This window comes from Oryx dammah, unplaced genomic scaffold (genome assembly GCF_014754425.2).
Source record: "Oryx dammah isolate SB20612 unplaced genomic scaffold, SCBI_Odam_1.1 HiC_scaffold_5, whole genome shotgun sequence".
NCBI lineage: Eukaryota > Metazoa > Chordata > Mammalia > Artiodactyla > Bovidae > Oryx > Oryx dammah.
Window position 1 is genome coordinate 40,564,557 of NW_024070189.1, and position 20,492 is coordinate 40,585,048.

Here is a 20,492-nt window from a genome sequence, read left to right on the forward strand (position 1 = left end):
GCACTCACCCCTTTGGGAAAATATTTCTTTCCTATGGTTTTCAAAAGTGAAAGTGAAGTCGCTCAGTTGTGCAACTCTTTGTGACCCCATGGACTGTAGCCCACCAGACTCCTCCCTCCATGGGATTCTCCAGGCAAAAGGACTGAAGTGGGTTGCCATTTCCTTCTCCAGGGGATCTTCCCGACCCTGGGATCGAACCCGGGTCTCCCGCATTCCAGGCAGACACTTTAACCTCTGAGCCACCAGGGAAGCCCTTCAAAAGTTAATTTCCCTTTAAATCTGCATTCTAACGCATAACTTCTCAGAGTTGGAAAATGTCTTCAACTATCTTGTTCAAACATCTACTCTCTTTTATGAGTGAATCCTCAGTGTACTGGGCCTGAGAGATGGCCCTTGGATCTCTGGTTAAACACCTCCTGTGAAGGACAACTCACTTGATCTGGAGAAAGCAGTTCCCTCCAACAGTCATTCTTTTGAAATGAGAGTTGAAGGGGGACCTGAACATTCAGATAACTGGGGAAATATGCACATAGGTGGTTGTGTTTTCTCACATAACCTACAAGTTTGCACAATAAGAGGCTCAGATTCTTTGGTTATCTGGAGTTGGTTTATTTTGATGATTCTCTGATTTCTGAGGCACCAAGACAGAGCAAGCATTCTTTATTTGTCAACTAAATGGCCTCCAACTATGCCCAGACTTAAGAGGGCTCCCATTAAAATAAAGTTAAGGCAGTCTGATTTTTAAATCTCTTTTGTTCCTGGTCTAGCAGACATGTATATGGTTGGGAGGGTGGAGGGACAACTAGAATAACAACCTCCTAGTTCTCTAATTATGGCACCAATAATCCCCTTTATATTCTGGTGTTTTGTAGCATGTTTATGGTTTTCATCTTACAGGCTGAACAAAAAAGGTCATTCCAGTTGCAACAAATTCATGAGGCCCCAGCCACAGGCCTCAAGCAAGGAAACAAACAAACAGAATGCATGGGAACCCAGTTTCTCAGATTAAATATGACAATGGTGTAGAGTCCATATGTCACAGGAAAAGGCGGGTATTTAAAAGTCTCCAGGGTGCCCTGTCAAATCAGGATTATCCAGGACCCATGCAATTGTTCATTTTTTATCCTCAGTGAAATGTCATACGGATTCTGTCCTTCGCTTATGCTTAAAGATGGATAGCCAATTGTTTAAGCCTGGTGTTTTTCATTAATTAGGTCTCTGCCACCCAAGCTTTAAGTGAAGTCATCTAATTTAGACTTTGCCTAGTAGGCTACAGAAAATCGGTATTAATTACTATTTTTTGTTAATTCTTTATTCTCCATATGACTCAGATAGTCAAGGAGAATAGGGCTTTGAAATTTTACAAACCCAATTCTCCACTGATAACAAAAAACTTTCGATTCATTTTCAGGAGTGAGCAATGTCATCAACTGGGCCTAGGTATGCCACAAGCAAACAAAGAAGAGCAAGAAGGTGAAAGACAAATTTTGTCTTTTTCCATGCATGGAGAGATAGAATAAGAATGTGTTTTAGTTCATCTGTTGATTTTAAATGCTGATTTACAGACCCAAGTATCAAAACGACATTCTCCTTCATTCTGAAGGGAAAACAGTTTTAAAGACCAGCAAGGCAATCTGGTTGTATCCATCATTACCCTTAGTTAATGACCTACTTGTTAGTTAGCAGCTGCTATTGCCAAGGAAAGGTACCTGGTTTCTAACAGTAGTACCTCATTGCTGGTTAGAAAGAGAGAAAGAGAGAAATCAACGGCCTGCCTCAGGGCCATGTGGGTAAGTGGGCTCAGCTTGAAAAGGATGTGCTTTTCTTCAAGTTACCTAGAATAAATATGTCCGCCTTGAACAAAACCTGAAAATAAAGAACAATCTAGTACAGGGTTACCCTCAAAAATTGGACAAAGTCAATTGGAAAGAAGCAAGATTATAAGGAAAGTATTTTCAGGGCTCACATTTCCTTGGAGAAAAATATAAACATAACTTTGACAACAAAACACCAGTTTATCCATTTCTTGTGAAAAACTTGACTAGTAAGCAAAAAGAAAATCTTTGTGCCAGTATGATTGGGTACTCTCTTCCTGCTGTAAAGTCACATGGAAAGTCAAACTTGAGGATCAGAAGAGAACCTGAAGCTCATGAAATCATAAGGCTGCAAATATGGGATCTTTAATGACCTCCATCTGACAGTGACAAAGATCTTGCCAAATGGATCATACCTTGTCCAAGTCCTTCAGCTCAAACTCCTTACATTCATCGCCACATGAGCTCTAGGCACTAGAACCAAGAATAAAGAAACACAAAACTAAAATCAAGCATCTCCCACTGGTCTTTGAGCAGTCCATGGAGAGTTTAGCGGCTTGCTTTCTGGCTGATTTAGAGGCAGAAAATAACCAAGTCTCACAAGCATAAGCACAAATCCATGTATTCAGAATATTAAAGACACAAGAAATTAGTGAAAGTGAAAGTCACTCAGTCGTGTCTGACTCTTCGTGACCCCATGGACTATACAGTCCATGGAACTCTCCAGGCCGGAATACTGGATTGGGTAGCCTTTCCCTTCTCCAGGAGATCTTTCCAACCCAGGGCTCAAACCCAGATGTCCTGCATTGCACGTGGATTCTTTACCAGTTGAGCCACAAAGGAAGCCCAAGAATACTGGAGTGGGTAGCCTATCCTTTCTCCAGCAGACACAAGTGATATAGATTAAAAGTGCAATCTAGTGCTCAAGTTCTTGAATTAATAATGATATTTTTTTTAAAAGCAAGTTAGTTATATTCAGAAGATGTTATGAACCAATTCATTATCTTTATGGTAAATAAAGAGAAAGAATCAAGCATCTCCTATACAAACCATGCCATTTGGTAGTTAAAGAATAGATGAGGGGAAGTATCTGTTTATAAATTTTCTAGCTAATAAATGAAAGGGAAATGATAGAATTAGACATCCCTATTTAGCAATTCCCAGGCATTGAGCATTGGCTAATGTTAGCATCTAAAAACATGCACGTATCAGACTTCATGTGCCTCCTGGTGAAAGAACTCAGCGACGCCTACCAAATGGATTGAACCTGAATCTAGTGGGGGTCTCTGAATATAGTTCCCAACTTTAGAAAATACAGAAAACCTAGGAATTGTATAATGAATATATAATCAGCAACTTTAGTATTTTAGGATAACTCTACAGATGAAAAGGTGAATTGGAATAAAAAGAAAGGAACGTATGAGAAATCTGTAGATTAGGAAAGGCTTGAAAGACATCGATTCTTTTTTAATCAGAAAAACTAGCGTGTCTAAGGATGCTCACTTTCATGGTAAAACTATAACGGACACAAGGAAGAGATTACTATAATAGTTCAAGATAGTAATTTTGGGGAAAGGGGTAAGATCAGATGGGGCACACAGAGCGCTTTCTGCAATAACTAACATACTTTTATGATCTCAGTGGTGGTTAGAAGGGTGCTCCTTCTAACTCATTAAACTGTATACCTATTTTGTGTCTCTTTTTATTTGTTTGCTTTAACAACAAATGGATTTCTCTAAAGAGACCAAAATGGTGACTTATCCGTTTTTCTTATGCCCCCTAAAAAGTGGCTCTGCTTCAGCAGATACTTGCCAGTTTTTAATTTATCCATGACTTCTCACCCTACCCCACTCCCATATACTTCCTAACATCAGCTGTCTTGTTTCATCACTTCTCTGGGGTTCAGTGTACAGTGAGCAATTTTTGTGTCAGAAATCCGCTGTCATAACAAATAGATTTAACAAACTCAACTTACGTAAAGCTACCTGTGTTCTCTTCATATATCTGTAAAAAGATGTCCCTAATTGATTATGTAGTGTGAGCATAGTTGAAGATAGACCAGAAAGACTATCCGTGAATTAATTATCCTGCCTATGTAGAAGAACAGTGATCACTGAAGAAAACTGATTAGTTGTTACTAGCCAGTTTAACTTATTCAAAGCCTCTGTTATTTTATTGCATACTAAACTAGTGAGTTAGTTGGAGAAGGCAATTGCACCCCACTCCAGTACTCTTGCCTAGAAAATCCCATGGACAGAGGAGCCTGGTAAGCTGAAGTCCATGGGGTCGCGAAGAGTGGGACACAACTGAGCAACTTCACTTCACTTAACAATAAAAGACTTGCAGAATGAGTAATTTACTCGTCCTCTTTCTCTTTGGTTTTGTTTTATGGGTACTTGAGCCTCAGGAAAACATCTAACCCTCCATAAGAAATTCAGCCATCAATCACTGTCCAGTGTCAAAATAGTTTGGAACTACTACATGATGGGCTATGTCCATTCTAATTTGCTGATTTTGGTATATCCTTGACTGACAGCTCTTATGGTTACTCTCTTATGGCCCAAAAACAACATTACTTAGAGGTCCTCCAGGAATACAAAGCCACCCCAGGAGACCTACTAGGCTTTGTATCTTAGTGGTGACAAATAGGAGTTTGAGATGGCTGAAGTTATTGTCTTTAACAGTCTTCCTTCCTGTGGACCAGAGTGTGGTGGCAGTGTGTCTGTTGGGAAAAGGAAAGTGACATCAGCATCCTAGTACATTACCAAGACGGAAAAAAATGATCTCCTCAAAGCTAGTCAAGAAATTATACACCATTTAGGATTCTTTCTTTCAGTAAAAAGTAGCAAAGCTAAAAAACAGTTCCTAAAAGCTTTCCAGGGCATGCAGTAGGGTTGGGGAAGTAGTTGCTAAAAGTATCCTAAAGAACAGAGGAGATGGGATAACTTCAATTGTATCAGTTTTTACAGATCCTATACAGCTCCCTTCCACTGCCCAAGCAGGCCTTTGCTGCATATGTGTCTACTTGACCAAAAAGAGCTCTGGTACTTTCTTTAGAGGAGCCCATGCTTAGGCAGTTTGCAGCCAATGCCTAGATACAAGAAAACTGGTGCCTTGAAAGCAGAAGTGAAGACCTCAGCTATCATGAGGTCTACCCACTTGGTTTTGTAGCTCCCTGCTCCCAAATCATTTCTGACCATTATTTTTAATAATGATGATGATAAATTATTTTTGAAGTTCATGGCTCAAGAACACTTGAGACTGGCTTATATTAAATTGACCAATAAAGTGTCTTGAGTCAAGGCAAATTTTAAGGGAATGCAGAGAATTGAGAGTATAGGACATGGGAGAAGAGGGAGCTATTGGAAAGAAATCTCTAAGCACAAGGCACTTTATAAGCTTTCAAAGTGCTTTTAAAGTCAATCTGATATGTAACTGAAAACTAACAAAACTGCACATGTATATCCCATACCTAGACTGCATTCACACAGAGCATGTAAAATCCAAAATGCAACATTTTATGGAAGCTGAAAGTCATGTTGTGTCTGCCTATCAGGAAGCTGATGAAACAAGACTTTTGATGACCTCAGTCGGTGGCACCCTGGCACCAGGGACAATAGCTCTGCCACACCCAAGCCCCTGTAAGGAAGTTTGGACTCCATTTCTTCAGTGGACAGTCTATAGACTCTGTGATAATAATCCTTGTATTAGAAGCCAATTTGTCCAATATCCTCAGTTTATTGATGGGGGAACTAAAGTCTAAGGAGGGATACTTGCTTAAGGTCACTGAAGTAAACACTAATTATATCCTCCCCTTCTTCCCAATTTTGTTTGGGTAATTATTTGCCATACAGCTATGTGCTCAGAAAAGGAGCCCACTGCTGACTCCTGAGGGGTCATGAGCTATGCCTGGTCAAAGCCAATCATAGCCTCTCATTGCCCTTAGCAGTGACAGGTATGGCACTGTTGTAAGACCAATCCTGACCAATAGAATCTTGAGACAGTCTACTGAGGAATTCCTAAGAAATACATACCTCAAATAAAAACAAATAAGAAAAATAAAAATACTCCTTTTCTTCTTCATGGGATACTATAATATCTGCATATGACACCTGAAACTTCTATAGCCACTGTACACCATGACAGGAAGGGCAAGCACAAAGGTGGCCAACCCTACATCCTCAATGATGTCATGAACTGCCACTCTGGACTTCCTGTTATGCACGATAGTAAGAATTCCTGTGGAAGCTACTTTCTTTTTTTCTTACTCTACTCTCAATTTCTTGCAGTCTGAAGCATCCTAGCTAATACAATCACAGAAAGTTTATGGCAGAACTAGAATTAGAAACAGTTGTCATGATTTCCAGGTCAGTGGAGGTTCTCTCCTTAAGAAACTGATGAAGTGTGTGAATAGCTGTATCAGTCTAGGTTATGTTGCAGTAAGAAACAACCCCCAAATCTCAGTGGCGTACAACAGCAAATTTCTCTTTCTTGTTTTGTAACATGTCCATCAAGGTTGGCTGAAGTCCTGCTCCAAGGCTAATGGAGAAATTCTTTTCTGGAATATTGCTGGTCTTGTGACAAAGAACAAAAGAGAGAATGGCAAACCCTGAACTGGCTCTAAAAACTTCTGTTCAGAAATAACACGTATCACTTTCACTCGCATTTCATTAACCAGAGCAAGTTATATAGTCTAGCTTGGTATCAGTGAGAAGGGAGAAAAGGAAAATTTATTTACAAAACACCACATTTAATCTGTATTTAATGCTTCTAAGAAATATTTAACCATCCTGGATTACTAAGGTGGCTGCTGAATTGTTTGTTTGTTTGTTTTAACCTGAAGCCACAAGGTAGCTTGTAGGATCTCACTTCCCCAACCGGGGATCAAACCTGGCCAAGGCAGTGAGACCACTGAGTCCAAACCACTGGACCACCAGGGAATTCTCTACTAAATTAATTTGAAAACATCTCTAAATTTTAGGATATTTTAGAAAACACATTTACCATTTCTTGTGTATAATAAAGTCTTCTTTAAAATATATTTTCATCTTAGAATGATCACATGTCCATTAAATTTTTTTTCCAAACTGTGTTACATAATTGAATGTTTCTATAAGAGTAGACCTTAAATGTTCTCACCATAAAAATCAAATGGTAATTTTGTGATGGGAAGGAGGTATTACCTAATGTTATGGTGGTAATCTTTTTGTAATATATAAATGTATCAATCATCATGCACCTTACATTTACAAAATGTTATTATATATGTCAATTATACCTCAGTAAGACATTTGCTTCTTGGAAGAAAAGCTATGACAAACCTAGACAGTGTATGAAAAAGCAGAGACTTCACTTTGCCTACTTTGTGGGCTTCCCTAGTGGCTCAGATGGTAAAGCGTTTGTCTGCAATGTAGGAGACCTGGGTTCGATCCCTGGGTTGGGAAGATCCCCAGGAGAAGGAAATGGCAGCCCACTCCAGTATTCTTGCCTGGAAAATCCCATGGACTGCGGAGCCTGGTAGGTTACCGTCCATGGGGTCGCAAAGAGTTGGACACGACTGAGCGACTTCACTTTCACTTTGCCAATAAAGGTACGTATAGTCAAAGCTATGGTTTTTCTGGCAGTCATGTATGGATGTGATAGTTAGACATAAAGAAGACTGAGAGCCAAAGAATTGATGCTTTTGAATTGTGGTGCTGGAGAAGACTTTTATTTAAGAGTCCCTTGGACTGCAAGGAGATGAAACCAGGTCAACCTTAAAGGAAATCTAACCCTAAATAGTCATTAAAAGAACTGATGCTGAAGCTGACGCTTCAATACTTTGGCCACCTGATGCGAAGAGCTGATTCATTGGAAAAGAGTCTGATGCTGGGAAAGATTGAGGGCAAGAGGAGAAGGGTGCAACGGAGGATTAGATGGTTGGATGGCATCACTGAGTCAATGGATATGAGTTTGAGCAAACTCTGGACTTAGTGAAGGACAGGGAAACCTGATGTGCTGCAGTTCATGGGGTCACAAAGTGTCAGACATGACTTAGCGACTATACAACAACAACAACAATACCTCAATAAAGTGGGGGGGAATAAAAAGCATTTTTTTATTTCCAAATTAGTAAAAATTAAAAAAAAAACCTAGCTTTGCCAATCTTACCCACCATATATCAATCACTAATAATTTGGTGCATGTCCTCCAGTCCTTTCCTATGTACTATATATATTCACATGTCTATACACACATGTACATTTGTACATGTAGTTATGGTTTATTGGAAAAACACCATTTTACACAATTATACATAGTATTTTGGACATTTTTTTTTGCCTGCAAATATATAGTACTTTTCACATTGATAATTACATAGTATCCCATGATGTGTATATTAAATAATTTATATCACAATTTCTCCCAGGATGGACATTTAAGTTATTCTCATTTTCACCATCACAAATGATTCTGTACTGATCATTCTTTTACATATAGATATATATGGCAGCAAACTCCTATAGTATTTCTGTAGGATAAATTTGAAGAAGTAGAATTGCTAGGGGAAAAGGCATACATATTCAAATATTTCATAGATAATGCCCTATAGCCCTAAAAACAGAGAAGGCAATGGCACCCCACTCCAGTACTCTTGCCTGGAAAATCCCATGGATGGAGGAGCCTGGTGGGCTGCAGTCCATGGGGTCACTGAGAGTCAGACACGACTGAGCGGCTTCACTTTCACTTTTCACTTTTACACATTGGAGCAGGAAATGGCAACCCACTCCAGTATTCTTGCCTGGAAAATGCCAGGGATGGGGCAGCCTGATGGGCTGCCGTCTATGGGGCCACACAGAATCGGACACGACTGAAGCAACTTAGCAGCAGCAGCAGCAGCCCTCAAAAAAGATTATACCAATTATACCATTGAACTGGTGACCCACTGAATCCAGTCAACAGTGTATTGGACAGTGATCCTTTTAGACAAAAATATGTGCTGAGATCCTGATATGTAGTCAGTAAAAAAGATACTGAACATATTCATAATGGTCCCTCTTAACGAGCTTAAAACTAGTGAGGGAGAGAGAAGAGACATCAAAATACTAAAAATACATAAACACTTAGCATAAGAAACTGGATCAGGCACATGCTGAGATAGCTGCAAGGAAGAAGCTCTGCAAAGGGAATTCTCAGAGAAAAGAAGGATATCAGTGTAGGCACTGGGAAGCCTTGCTGAAAAGGAGCAAAATCATTAATTACAATTGGTAGAAGAGGAATCTGAGATCAGGCTGATGGCAGCACTGGAAGCGCAAGTGATGGCCTTTACGGGCCAGTGAGCTCACAAAGTTGGTGTGCTGAGCCAGTCACATTAGGGTCAGTCTCTTCTTCAGGCCAAGATTTTACAGAACAGTCTGCGGTGGGTCATTTTCTGCAGACTGTCTTAGCAATTGGGGATTCTGTGGACAGAGGAGCCTGGCAAGCTACAGTCCATAAGGTTGCAAAGAATTGGCCATGACTGAGCGATTAACACCTTCACTTTCACTTTCTGAATGAATGGCCAATCTGTAGAAGCGAGACTAGAAGAGTTCTGCCCTGCACATTAGAGTCCTTAACTATCAATATAACTCAACCATTTCATCCTCAGGAGGAAAAAAATCAACCCAAAGGATATATCCAATTCCCTAAAGGGTCTGGATTCTTACGGCCCTCCTAAGTACCTTAACCTTAGCTTTCATAGAATCTTAAATCAAATAAACTAAAGTAGATATCATCCATTCCTCTATAAGCCTGGATTTCCATGGAAAAAAACAGAAGTAACTCCAAGCTTAGGGGTCAGGATACAAATGAAGGATAAAAATGCTGCACATTCCCCTTCCCAAGGCCAAGACACATCTGTTCACAACATCCTTTTCTGTCAGACCTAGAAACAGCTTCAGAATGCTTTTCAACACAGCTTTCCAAGCACTCACTACCAATCAAATGGAACTGGCGCTGGCATCGAAGCCCATCCGTCATTTCTGATTCACAGCAACAAATTAGCCCTTCCCTCATCAGACATTCCCTCCCACCAATTACTTCAGCAACTATAGCCTTTCTCAGAAGAAGCTATGGACATCAGGACCTCATACAGACCTGAATAGTCCACACTGGGAAGTGGGGGGAAGGCTAATTCATCTCTTCTCATGCCCTTACCCCTACCCCACAATAGCATCCACTCCTCCAAGCCCCCACATTCTTATAGAAGGGTTCCCCATGAAAATATTAGCTCTCCATCTGTTCTCCTCCCACCTAGAGGTAGTGACTTCACTCGTTATTTCCACAAATATTTAGTGAGTGTCCACTATGTGTCATGTCATGTTTTAATGACTCAGGATACAACACTGAAGAATATAGGCAAAATCTCTGCCTGATTTTGAGGGGATGACACAGACAAGAAGCAAGGCAAATAGGTAAGTGCATAGAGGGCCAATTGCTAAATGCTAAGAAGATCCCAAAAAGCAGGAAAGGGGAATGGAGAGTATCGGCAGATGTGGAGTGGATGAAAACTCTACTTGGGAGTTGACACGTGACAAAGGCCTGAAGGAGGTAAAGAAGCACGTCATGACGAAGCACCTTCCTGAGAGCGGTCCTGGGGCGGGAGCAGGGTAAGAGCTGTGAAGAGGTAGATCTAAGTGGACACACTGGAAAATACAGGAGCAGATGTCAACAGTAGAGGAAGAAGATCGACAAGGGGATGGGCTGGGGGTTACAGATAGTAAAGGGTCTCATTGTTCTTCAGTTGCTCAGTCATGTCCGACTCTGTGACCGTGGACTACTGCACGCCAGGCTTCCCTCTCCATCACCCTCTCCTGGAGCTTGCTCAAACTCGTGTTCGTTGAGTTGGGGATGACATCCAACCATCTCATCCCCTTCTCCTGCCTTCAATCTTTCCCAACATCAGGGTCTCTTCTAATGAGTCGGTTCTTCATATCAAGCGGCCAAAGTATTGAGGCTTCAGCTTCAGCATCAGTCCTTCCAATGAATATTAAGGACTGATTTCCTTTAGGATTGACTGGTTTGATCTCCTTGCAGTCCAAGGGACTCCCAAGAGTTTTCTCCAACACCACAGTTCAAAAGCATCAGTTCTTCAGCTCTCAGCCTTCTTATGGTCTAATTCTCACATCCATACAACATTACTGGAAAACAATTACATAGACTATACAGACCTTTGTCAGCAAAGTAATGTCTCTGCTTTTGAATATGCTGTCTAGGTTGGTCATAGCTTTTCTTCCAAAAAGCCAACATCTTTTAATTTCATGGCTGCAGTCACCATCTGCAGTGATTTTGGAACCCAAGAATATAAAGTCTGTCACTGCTTCCATTGTTTCCCCATCTATTTGCCATGAATTGATGGGACCATATGATATGATTTCATTTTTTGAATGCTTAGTTTTAAGCCAGCTTTTTCACTCTCCTCTTTCACTTTCATCTAGAGGCTCTTTAGTTCTTCTTCACTTTCTGCCATAAGGGTGGTGTCATCTGCATATCTGAGGTTATTGATATTTCTCCTGGAAATCTTGATTCCAGCTTGTGCTTCATCCAGTCTGGCATTTCACATGGTGTACTCTGCATACAAGTTAAATAAGCAGGATGACAATATACAGCCTTGACGTACTCCTTTCCCAATTTGAAACCAGTTTGTTGTTCCATGTCCAGTTCTAACAGTTGCTTCTTGACCTGCATACAGATATCTCAGGAGGCAAGTTAGGTGGTCTGGTGTTTCGATCTCTTTAAGAATTTTTCACAGTTTGTTGTGAACCACACAATCAAATACTTTAGCATAGTCAATGAAGCAGAAGTAGATGATTTTCTGGAATTCTCTTGCTTTTTCTATGATCAAGTAATGTTGGTAATTGGATCTCTGGTTCCTCTGCTTTTTCTAAAACCAGCTTGAACATCTGAGAGTTCTTTGTTCATGTGCTATTGAAGCCTGGCTTGGAGAATTTTGAGCATTACTTTGCTAGCATGTGAGATGAGTGCAATTGTGCAGTAGTTTGAACATTCTTTGGCATTTCCCTTCTGATTGGAATGAAAACTGACTCTTTCCAGTCCTGTGGCCACTGCTGAGTTTTCCATACTGACATATTGAATGCAGCACTTTCACAAAATCACCTTTTAGGACTTGAAATAGCTCAACTTGAATTCTATCATCTCCATTAGTTTTGTTTGTAGTGATGCTTCCTAAGGCCCACTTGACTTTGCACTCCAAGATGTCTGGCTCTAGGTAAGTGATTACACCATCATGGTTATCTGGGTCACAAATAATTTACTTGTAAATTGTTACAAGTAATTTACTCTGAATGTAACAAATGTGGTATATATATAAGGAGGCGGGGAACAAGGTACCATGGGAAATACAAGAGGAAAACTCAATGGCATCTGATAATCTGGGAATGTTTCCTAGAAGAGAGACCATCTAAGCTGAGCCCTATAGGATACGAAGAGTTTGCCCAGCAAAGAAGGAGAGAAGAAAGTACCAAGCAGAGAGGAAAGTATGTGCCCAAGAAGGTTGGAGGAACTGAGAGAAGGGCTTCACCCTCATAGCACAGAGGGCAAGGGGCAGAGGGGTGAGTTGTTAGCCTGGAAAACAGCCGGAATCCTCAAGGCCTTGAAAAAATGAAGGATCTTTGACTTCATCCTAAGCAGAAGAGGAAGCTTTTGAAAGGTTTTAAGTGTAAACACGATCTGTCTTACCTTTTTTTTGTAAAAAATTACCATATCACCATCCCTGCTAACCTCTTAGATCCTTGAAATGACACAATAAATCAATTAAAAAAAAAAAGTCATCCCTGCTTCTTTTCTAATTAGTCATCTTGAAAGCCCACAGTTCATTTCTGAACTCCCTTCCTGGCCAATGGAGCTTCTGCTCCCCTGACTCATCCTTGCAAAACAAAACTTTGCTCACTCTTTACCTGTCCATCACTTGGGAGAGGGAGACCCGGAGATGCTTCCTAAGGCAAAGCATGACATGTATGTATGAGAACACTTCTCAGAGAGTGAAGAAAAGAAAAATTGGGTTTCCTCTTTTTGCTTTAGGCTTTTTCCATACTGAAACTCAGCATCAAAACCATTTCAAACTGGGATGAAACCATATGGTTTCCAGAATCACATATTGTTTTACAAGGTTCAGTGACTAAAAGCACCTTACTCTGTTGGTAGAAATGAACCAGACTTTTCCCATTTGTTACTCGGGGTCTTTACATGGAGGCTAATTAATTCATTTGTAACCTGCATGGACAACATGTAAGGTGTCACAGATGATCTGGAACATATATAACATCAAAGACAACATTCTTTCTTTCTGCCTGAAATCATTCTGAGTCCTGTTTTTCTCAAAAAGGAGCATTTATAAATCTACAGGCAGTAGGAATTTGTTGTTGCTGTTTTGTTGTGTTCTTTGTATTCTAAAGTTCTTGGTATATTCCATACTCTAAATTAGACCTCAAAAATATTTCTGATTAAAAATTTATACAGCGCATGACAGCCTCTTTCTAGAACATCGCCCCTAACTAATTCATGCTCACTTACCCTGCAGTTTTCTATTTATAATATGGTACAATTTCTGTGTGTTTGTATTATAAATTATTAAATGACATCAAGGTTTTTATTTTGATGAGAGAATTTTTGATGAATTTGACAGTGTAATTACTTCAGATCCTGCTCTGGATTGCTGGGAAAATATTTAATTTTATTTACCTCGATGAATAATTAAAGCATGCACGTGGTGGGCTCTCTTGCTGTAACTTCTAGCTTCTTTCTTCTATTTGCTTCTCTCTAATTAAAATAGTGATGTTTATATGAGTAATAGCTTAAGAAATAAATTACCAATTTGGGGAAGAAGGGAGAGAAGAACAGAGGAAGAAGGGAGATGATGAAAACTTGGCTGTGTTTTAATATGTTTTTATGGCAAAAGCAAGAAAGGGGAAGAGCCATCTCCTTGTTTATTTAGTGAACTATCCTCCCAATTCTAGGAAAACTTATCTACGAGCCTCCCCAACTGAAACAGCAGAAATAATAATGGCAATGATGGCTAGGGAAATACACCACAATTCCATAAACCCCAGCAGATAACTGATTTTTATACGTACTATCATATTGAATTCATGAACTACATGCTTACAGGATTTCTATTTGGTCATCATAAAACTCCTATAATGTGGACACAAGGCCAACCTTAATATTCCACCTTAAGGAAGAGAAAGTTGAGGTTTAGTTTGATGAACAGCCTAGTCCCACATCACTGGAAAGGATGAGGCCCCAGGTTTCCTGACTCTTAATCCACTGGGATTAAGGCATCAAGGAATAAATTTTTTCTCACCCTCTGATCTTAAGCAATCCAAAATAACTGCTAAAAACAAGATGCATATGTGTATGCTAAGTTGCTTGTGTTGTGTCCGATTCTTTGCGACCCTATGGATCTTAGCCCACCAGGCTCCTCTGTCTATGGGATTCTCCAGGCAAGAATACTGACTGGAGTGGGTTGTTGTTTCCTTCTCCAGCGGATCTTCCCCAACCCAGGGATCATACCCACACCTCTTACATCTCCTGCATTGGCAGGCAGGTTCTTTACCACTAGTGCCACCTGGTGATGGTTTAGTCGCTAAGTCGTGTCTGACTCTTGTGATCCTGTGGACTGTAGCCTGCCAGGCTCCTCTGGCAAGGATTCTCCAGGTAAGAATACTGGAGTGGGTTGCAATTTCCTTCTCCAGGGGATCTTCCCAACCTAGGAACTGAACCCGGGTCTCCTGCATTGCAGGCAGATGATTTAGTAACTGAGCTATGAGGGAAGCCCTAAAAGCAAGATAACAGTCCCAAATAGAGTTGTTTATGTTAAACCCCAAGTCACCAAACCAAGATTTAACTTAATGATGGTTTTGGCTTGCTCAGAAATGGAATCTTTAACCTGTCAACAGGAATCACATGATCAGCATCAGTCAGTTAATCTGCCTGCCAGACCTCTGTCATCCCCTAAAAGAAAGTAACTGCAATAACCAATCTGATTTTTTGCCTAATATAACTTCCTTGTTCCTGTTCCCTTCTGCTTATAAGTCCTTCATTTTGCGTAGTTCCTCAGAGTTCCTTTCTACCTGCTAGAGAATTGTTGAAGTAAGCCCATAAGATCTTCAAATTTTAATCAGTTCAATTTTGTTTTGTAGCGATAAATGCATTATTTGGCATTCAGTGTATTTGAATATATACACACGTACACTGTGTGTATGTGTGAAAGACTAAAATGCTTGAGATATCAGTAGGTGGAGATAGTACTGAACTGTAGATCAGTACAAGTCACTGCTCTAATCTAGACTTGTTTCCTCATTCAAAAACAGAGACAATATTGGTAATCCATCTTTTAAAGTTGCAAACATTGAATGAGATAGTGCAAAGAGAACCCAGGAATTCCTAGCTATTCCTCTGTTCAGTGGCAGATGAAGTTAGATATGATACTGGGAGCACCAACCACATCTTTTGTTATTGTTTAGTCACTCAGTCATGTCTGACTCTTCGCAAGCCCATGGATTGCAGCACACCTGTCTTCCCTGTCCTTCACTATCTCCCAGCGTTTGCTCAAATTCATGTCCATTGAGTCAGTGATGCCACCCAACCATCTCATCCCCTGTCGCCCCCTTCTCCTTTTGCCATCAATCTTTCCCAGCATCAGGGTCTTTTCCAATGAGTCGGCTCTTGGGGCCAGAGAATTGGAGCTTCAGCTTCAGCATCAGAGCCTGATGGGCTACAGTCCGTGGACTCACAGAAGAGTCAGACACAACTTAAAGACTGAACAACAACAACCACACCTTAGCCACCTCTGTATCCCCAACTCAGAATACAATGGAGCTTTAGGAAGTATGACTGAGTGGCTCTGGCTGGTCTGTGACCAGACTGAAAGCTCCTAATTATATCATAAGGTACTGGAGGGCAGGATATTACCTTGTTCTTTTCCCCCACTCAGTGTATTGCTTGAACACAGATGATGCTTAAAAAAAAAAAAAAAAAAATGCCCGCTGAGTCTTACTAGAAGAGAATACTCAGTATCATCCACAGAGAGCTGAAAAGGGTTTGGCAGCAGATTTTCCCAGGAGTGTTGCCTGAGGCAGGAACTATAAAAATCCTGGAAGTCCCAAGGCCACCTTAGTAAAGAACAGGGCATTGTTTAGGGCCAGAACCCCTAGTGAGCGAGGTCTTTTTCAATCAAAGACCCAGTCACTCGCCTGTGTTCCACAAGTCCCTGCGGCTCAGCAGTCATTGTGTGGTGGGGCCCCTGAGGGTGGGGACGCCCACCTCCCAGACTGTATCGATTAGCTGCTCCATCTGCCACTCTGCAAGCAAACAGTACGGGCCCTCATTGGATGAAAATGTCACCCATGGTAACAGATCCTCACAGCTGGTGTCTGACCACAGGACCCTCAGGGAGGGAATAATCAGATCCTGAAAAGCAGTCAGACCACACCAAGCTAAATGCAAAATGAAAAAAAAATAAATAAATGTCTATTTTAATCTCCCCCCTCCCTTCTCAACCCTGAGCTCCGGACCTTATCCCCAAATTGCAGTGTCACAGCAGGGGACTGGTGGCCCCAAAGGCAGGTTGCTGGAGGGTTGTAAGAATAGTCTGTGGGAATTGTAACTCAGAGATCTCCCCTGGCTGGTTCAGGAGCTGTAGAGAAAATGAACTGAAATTTAGCTCCAGACACCCTTGACTTCAGTTCTTTCCTTGGAAGTCTGTTTCTGCCTCTCTCCCTCTTTTCTCTCCCTCTTCCTCTCTCTTTCTATCTCTGTTTCTCCCTCCCTTCTCCTCCTCTCACCCCTTCTTTCCTCTTGGCTCTCTCTCCCTCTCCTTTTCTGTCCAACCCTCAAAGCTCTCCCGATCTTCTCCTTTCTACTCCTCTCTCCCCCAAGTTTTGTTCTCTCTACACACAACATCCTTTCTCATTCTCTTTCTTATGTGACTCCTACTCCTTTTTCAGGCTTCGGCTTAAATATCTTTTCCTCTGGGGATTCTGACCCCTTACACCATGCGTTCCCTCTCACACTCAGCTATCTGTCCTGTCAGGCTGTAATTACCAGAGGAGCAGGAATCCTCAGCACTTAGCACAGTGCCTGGCACACAGAGAGGCTTAATAACTATTTATTGCATGATTAAACAAACATTGCCAGGTGCAAAGCCATTTTTAGAGGGCTTCTGGATATTATCAGACTCCGAAAAGTCCATGCCACGAGATTCTTTGTCAGTTTCCAGTTACTGAACTAGCCTAAATCAAGAATAACGGAATTTGTCATTAAGGCACTGGAATAGCTCAGAAAGCTAAAAGAACTGCTGACATGTTGGACTGGGGCATTCTTTGTCATGGGGGACTGTCATGAGCATTATAGGATGTATATCATCATTCCTGGCCTCAACTCGCTGGATGCCAGTAGACCTCACTGCTCCAGCTGTGACAATCAGAATTGTCTTTCAGTGAGGATTCCAAAATAACAGGAAAAGTGTTCAGCTGCTACCAGCCGAAAACAATGACAGAAGTCCACTGCATCTTTTCAGTTAGACTACTGGTTCTCTGGGAATGATTTTGCCTGCCCACGTACAGAAACGTTTACCAAGTCCAGAGACATATCTGGTTGTTTCAACTAGGGGCAGGGGACGCACAGCACAGCGCACTGCAGCCAAGATGCTCTAGTCCCCACACGGGGCCGTGATTAAGAAACCCTGAACTGCGTGCGTAAGGCAAACAATGTCACAGCTAGACATTTCAGCTTTTCACTTTATGCCTCAACTATGCATGTTAATCTTGGATTCCAAAAATACATCGGGCCCCTCGCCTTCTTTAAATCAGCAGAAACTCCTTCATCCTGTGGAGAGTGCCTGGAATGAACCCAGAAGGCTGCCAAGAGCCCCAGGGACAGACCTCTGGTAGACAACATGGTGTGTTGTGGTGAGAGTATTATTGTCTATATTTCCTATGTTTTAAATCCCAAGTCTACCACTTTCTAGTCATGTTCTTGGACAAGTCACTTAAACTTTCTGAATCTCAAGTTCCTCACCTATGATATGGGGACAATAACAGCTACAAATGACAATCCAAGGAAAATACATGACACATGACTTGGCACAGGGGGAATATTCGCTGCTAGTTTATGTCACAGGAGAAGGCAATGGCACCCCACTCCAGTCCTCTTGCCTGGAAAATCCCATGGACCGAGGAACCTGGTGGGCTGCAGTCCCTGGGGTCGCTAAGAGTAGGGCACGACTGAGCGACTTCACTTTCACGCATTGGAGAAGGAAATGGCAACCCACTCCAGTGTTCTTGCCTGGAGAGTCCCAGGGAAGGGGGAGCCTGGTGGGCTGCCGTCTATGGGGTCGCACAGAGTCGGACACGACTGAAGCGACTTAGCAGCAGCAGCAGTTTATGTCACAATAAGCAGTTGAGACTTGAGAACATAGTGTTTTTCACTGATTCAGTTCTTTTTTCTGACAATTCAGTGGCTATAATTATTTGATTAATCCATGGTTCTAACAAATGCTTTTATATAGATGAGCATTGTCTCTGGGTGCAAAACTGAAAAGGATGAGTACAGGGCATGTTCTGGACAAGGTAAGATTCTTGGCCTAGGAGGAGCTTAAAGTGCATGGTTGGAGGGGAATTAAGGTCAGTGGAATTCAGCCATACATAGAGGACAGATTACAAAAGGCCCAGCCAAGGAGTAGGAAAATCAGTTTCCTGGGCATCAGAGGCAAACAGGGACTGTAAGCAGTGAGTGACGTATCAGGTCTGTCTTTTCGGAAGTTGCTATGGCAGCACATTGGTGATTGTTCCTTTCCCTCACTGTAAACTCAATTATGCTCTCCCAACCCTAGTTCTTCAAGTTCCAGTGGAATAATTCTGGAGTGACAGGGGTAAGGTGGGGAAACAGCAATCTCATTTACCACTTGTAGTACTATAAACGCATGCCAGCTTTCTAAAGTAGTTTGGCAATATGCCTTAAGTGCCTTAAAATATGCATGCCCTTTTGCCCTGGAAATTCCACTTCTAGGACTCTATCCTGAGGAAATCATGAAAAATGTGCACAAATATTTACCTACAGGAAAGCTCACTTTTTGGCACTGTTTGTAGGAGTGAAAAGTTGAAAACCTCAAATGTTAAAAAACAATTAGCTGGTTACGTAAATTAAGGTACGGTGACTTACTAAGCAACCATTAAAGGCACATTATTGGCATGTGAAAAACAGGTTACAAAAGAGGGCATACTGTAAAATATTTTTAAAAGACACACACACATACATGTGCACACATTCTTATCTTTTTATGTTATATATACCCTTCTGTGCCAGCAAATTCTTTCTGACAATTTATCCTAAGAAATTAATGACGGCAGAAATAATGATGTATGTAAAAGTGTATGCATATATGAACTTAAACAAATGCACACAAAATAGTCTGGAAGGGTATATACTAAGGTATTATGGGTGTTTACTATGCGGGAAGGGATTATGGGGGACTATTTTATTCTCTTATTTTTGCTTTTGCAGATTTTCAGGTCTTTCTAAAAGGAGCCTATCTCACATTTATAATGTTATTTTTTTACACGTAAAAGTAATAATAAAGGGAAATAAAGCTCATCCCCAACAGTTACAGCCAAAACAGAATTTCATAGAATTTCTGATCATACTGCAATTTTTAAATCATTAGAGGGATCCAGGCTAAGCCATACTTTGAAAACTGTTGCTGATTCTCCTTAGATTTCATTATAACTAGTACTGGGTGTATACTGAATTTACTAAATTGCCATTATCTGTTCAGCTACATACTAAGTGAAATGAGGTTACAAGAAAAGCTTAACCTATATGTTTCCTTTCATCAAATTACTCACAGTCAATCCAGGATAAACCAGTCAATCTTAAAGGAAATCAATCCGAATAATCATTGGAAGGACTGAGGCTGAAGCTGAAGCTCCAGTACTTTGGCCACCTGATGCAAAGAACTGACTCATTAGAAAAGACCTTGATGCTGGGAAAGATGGAAGGCAGGAGGAGAAGGGGACGACAGAGGATGAGACGGTTGGATGGCATCATCAACTCAATGGAGAGTTTGAGCAAACTCCAAGAGTTGGTGATGGACAGGGAAGCCTGGGGTGCTGCAGTCTATGGGGTCAAAGTCAGACATGACTGAGCAACTGAACTGACTGAACCCAGGATAAATTATATATGTGAAAGAGAAATAAGGACAAATTCAAGGCCACACATGATGAAGTACTAAATTACAAGGCAGAGATGCTGGATTGTACTGAGGTTTAAAGAAGATAATTACAAATTGGAGGTGTCAGGAAAATCTTCCACACAAAAAAAGATGGGATGGTTAAAAAAAAAAAAAAGGAGAGAGAGAGAGAGAAAAGAGCAGCAACATCAAAGGCATAAAGGCAGGAATGATGGTGTGAGTTTCAGAAGCAGTAAGAGACCAGCTTGGCTCTTTAAGCACTGACTTCGTACTGAGGGCTGAAGACAGAATAATTTCAGGAGAAGCCTAAATGCTGGGGTCAGAAATTTGGGCAATAATGTCTGTGTAATTAAAGCTCTAGGTCTAAATATAACAAAGAGATGAGTTATTTTAAAATATCAACTATTAACAAGATATTGATGTCATAAGCATTAATTATCTAGAAACCACCT

The 20,492-nt window shown here is 41.1% G+C and overlaps 1 pseudogene; it reads left to right on the top strand.

Moving 5' to 3' along the window:
* The first annotated feature begins 10,307 nt into the window (after window positions 1–10,307).
* The window catches only part of LOC120864458, a 144,647-nt pseudogene continuing 134,462 nt past the window's right edge, over window positions 10,308–20,492 (top strand).